At 43.4% G+C, this 3,703-nt stretch overlaps 1 protein-coding gene across 1 annotated transcript in view; it reads left to right on the top strand.

The window, feature by feature from the left end:
- CLNK (cytokine-dependent hematopoietic cell linker) overlaps nucleotides 1-3,703 on the top strand; it is a 185,571-nt gene that overhangs the window by 38,044 nt on the left and 143,824 nt on the right. The window contains exon 2 of the mRNA XM_014539628.1: nucleotides 276-462. The gene's annotated coding sequence lies outside the window, so the exon portion shown is untranslated. The remainder of the gene's footprint in view (nucleotides 1-275; nucleotides 463-3,703) is intronic.

The following is a 3,703-nucleotide window of genomic DNA, read 5'->3' as shown; positions in this document are numbered from 1 at the left end:
GCAACATCAAGTCCCAAGATATTAGCATTATGTGTGCATGTGAAATGAGTCTAGCGAAACCCACCTTTGCTGTATGAATGTTACTCAGCAAACTGTTTTAGTGTGTTCTAGAAATTGTGAAGTGCCCCATAAGGATACTGTGTGTCTTTAAGGACACCCCTTGAATTGGGAGCCCTTGGCCTCCTATGGCTTCATTTACTGCCTTTCAACTCGAGAAGAGGAAGTCCCACCGAGCATAGGTCACACCGCTGAAGGTCTGTGGCTGAATTTCACAGGAAACCAAGCCTAAAACAGACCAGGGAGGAGCCTCCTGCTGAAGGACACGGCTTTAGCATCGAGAATAATTCCACCCACGGCCTCACAGATCACCAGCTCCTGCAGCCTCCGAGATGTCCCCTCAGACCCCCACTCAGGAGACCGACATCTCAGCCTGGAGCCTTTCACACTCCCCGCGCTGCTCAGGTAAACTAAGTAGGCCAGCTCCATCCAAGTGGTCACCTCTGTCGTATGTGATCATTAGGAAAGAGCTGACACCAAGCAAAGGGGTTTTTCTAGCGGGGAACGCTGTGCCTTCCATAAAGCGTCAAACAGCATTAAAAAGGCCAGCTCTCTTTACTCAGTTTTTAGAAATGCCTTCATCCTGTTGGAAGATTCAAGATATCTCCCCATAAAACATTAAAAGACTAAATGTTTTCAATCTTCTCCTTCTGGAGCTGGGACCCCTGACGGTTTGCTACAAAAGCCTGAAGGCCAGGCTGGTGGCTGACTTTCTCGGCTGACCTCTATTAGGACAGCCCCCCAGAAAGGCAGCCTCAACTCAAAGTAGGTCAAAGTAGATGTTGACTCAAGGAGCTCCTATGGCTATATGGGGATTTTTTTAACTTTTCTAAATTGAAATGGTTTTCTTCCTGCTTCGGTGTGACTTTAGAATGGGCCAGAGCGTGCTCCCACCCACAGGGATGAGGAGCCCGAGTGTGAGTAAAGTTGGGGTAACATGCCCACCTCCAAGGGTGCCAGGAGGCATCTCCGCCAGGTGTTTCTTGGAGATGGTAAACTAGAGTGAGATAGAAAAGAGAAGGCGTGTCATCAAAGTATCTATACTTTATATGCCCGTACTCTGCATGGAATTTATTAATATAGGTAAATGTATGAATATTTTCTTTTCATAATCTCATTAGAAAGTAGTCATATACCACAGTTACGCAGCCTTGTAGAATCTACAGAGCCTTTGGACACAGTTTCTTATTTGATGATCTTAACAACTTAATGAAGTTGGCAGGGCAGTATCAGGTCATTTAGAAGATGTTGAAATTGAGGCTCAGACAAGTTGAGGATGGACAGACATCATGGAGAAATGGAAAGAGAGGAGGCTTTGAGACCAGTCAAAACTGAATATGGATGTAGTGTATGACTTAATTGTGTGTCTGGCGAAGTGGCTGAAACCTCTCTGAGCTTCGGCTGGTGTTGGGGTTTGTGGGGGTGGGGGGAGGGGAGTTGCTGTAACTTGGAACTGGGTAGAATGACCCATGTGGTGGGTTGAGAGTGAATACAGTGTCTGTGTGCACATGGCGTGTCTGACAAGGAGGAGACACAGGAAATGGAGGAATGGTAGCTGTGCGGTGTTGTTGCCAAGGTCACACATGAGCAGCTAAGCTGGATCTAGAAGGATCTCTTTTGGAACATTGCCACATAAAACAGTCACATCCACCAGCACTGGCGCCCGCCAAGGTCTACCGCAACCTGAGTTCTGGAGAGCCGCTCCAGGCTACGCCTACCCCTCCTGGCATCGAAGAGACAGAATGGTCAGAGGGATTAAGTTATTAAGCAGAGATAGGTATTTGAATCTAAATTAGATCTAAGATTTTTTAACAGATTGAGCCAAAATCTAGTGATCTTGCAAAGTTAAGTTATCAATAAGACTGAGACACATCAGGTTATATTGGTCAAGTATAAGTACTTAATAATAATTTAAAAAACATTGTGGGCAGCAACCATCATGGAAATATTTTTGTGGGTTTGGGGTTGTTTTTGTTTGTTTGTTTGTTTGTTTTTGGTTTGTATTTCTGTGGACAGAATACATTGAGAATCATCACCATGATGACTCAGTTTAAGTTTAATCAAGTCCTTCAAATAGCAATGACAGGTAGGTTGTCATTTGAGTGCCTGATATATGCCGGACAATGCATACTCATTGCCTCTCATTTTTTAAGTAGGCATACTTAGTCTTACTCTATAGAAGAGGATACTGAGGGTCAGAGAGACTCCATGCATTGTCCATTTCACACAGTGAATGAGAGGGAAATCCAGAAAGGAGACCCACGTCTACAAAATCCCAAGTTTCTGCTCATTGCACAGTTCCTTGCTGGATGGGTTCAGGATCACAATCATATAGTATCACTTTCTTTTAAACTAACCAGCATTCTAGGACTCCCAGATACACCAAAAGCAACATGTCTTTGAGTTTGGATTTTGTAGTTCATTGGTGATGTGAATTAAAACACAGTTTCCCAAACACCTAAGCATGAGAAATGATCCATCCTTAAGGGGCACTTTGTATAAACATTTGTCATAAAAACTAAGATGAGCCAAAAGGCCTAAAAACAATATGGAAATTGAATATCCATGTGTTTGAGGGCACAGCCTTGCCTTGTGGTGGGTCTCAGTTAAATTTGGTGTCAGATAAAGATGAAAAGTAGCAAATAGCTCAGCTCAACCTTAACCTCAACCTCTGAGAGGCTCTTGCCTTTGTGGAGTCCTCAAGGGCCCACATTCAGTCATCAGCTTTGCAGATTCTGAAGGCTAATCTCATCCCAGGCACTCAGCATGGTTGGGACCCGGGGTGCTGTCTCACTCTGGCATTCTGACCCATATACCCATGTTCTGTGACTCTGTTTAAGTATTAAATGTATATTCTCAAGTTGCAAGTGCCTGCCAAGGGGGCAAATCAATGCAGGAACGCAAATATAGCGTGGTGAGCACTGTCAGAGCTCTGTGGTTACAATAGCTGAATTCGCCAAGCTGCCCATGGTCTGATGTCTCGATAAGCACGTGGGAACCAGTCTGCCCCATGACTACTTATGGATGGACATGCCTACATCAGCTCCTCCTGACTCCTGGGCAAGTGTGCTGGCTGACCAGCTCCAGCTCCCTGGACATTCCCTGAGAGCACCTCCATACTCTCCTTATCCCAAACTCTACTTCCGTTCCCAAGCTCTTTCTACTACACCTTTACACCCGGTCTGAGAAATAGACACCTGGGTTAGAATTCAGACTGTTGGATATTTTTAGGCAAGTTGTTTAACTTTTCGGAACCTCAAGCTATACTTTATAAAATGGACTTGCAATACTTACTTTCTGGATTTGTGGTGAGAAATCAGATGCCTATTATACTGCATAGTCAAGTGTCAGGCAATTGTTAAGTGCAACGTGAATGATAGTATCTATCTTATCATTTTTAGCTCAATTATCATGAGTTTCTTTTACCTTCAGACAAACCATCATTCATTTCTCTGGTTTTTTGTCCCTTTCTAAAAATGTTGACCTCAAGAAGTCTTATTTTGGGGTGATTCTACAGAAATCTAATTTCATCATTTTTGTATTTATTTTAATCGTGTATCTATCAAAGCCTTGGTAGTATCCTACAACTCCCCAATTGTATCAATCTCTGAAAATATTCAGATTTAATGAAAAATGATTTAAAAAA

The sequence above is a fragment of the Myotis brandtii genome, unplaced genomic scaffold (assembly GCF_000412655.1).
Source record: "Myotis brandtii unplaced genomic scaffold, ASM41265v1 scaffold223, whole genome shotgun sequence".
NCBI classification, from domain to species: domain Eukaryota; kingdom Metazoa; phylum Chordata; class Mammalia; order Chiroptera; family Vespertilionidae; genus Myotis; species Myotis brandtii.
The sequence above is the reverse complement of the archived record's forward strand: the minus strand, read 5'-3'. Positions and strand labels throughout refer to the sequence as shown.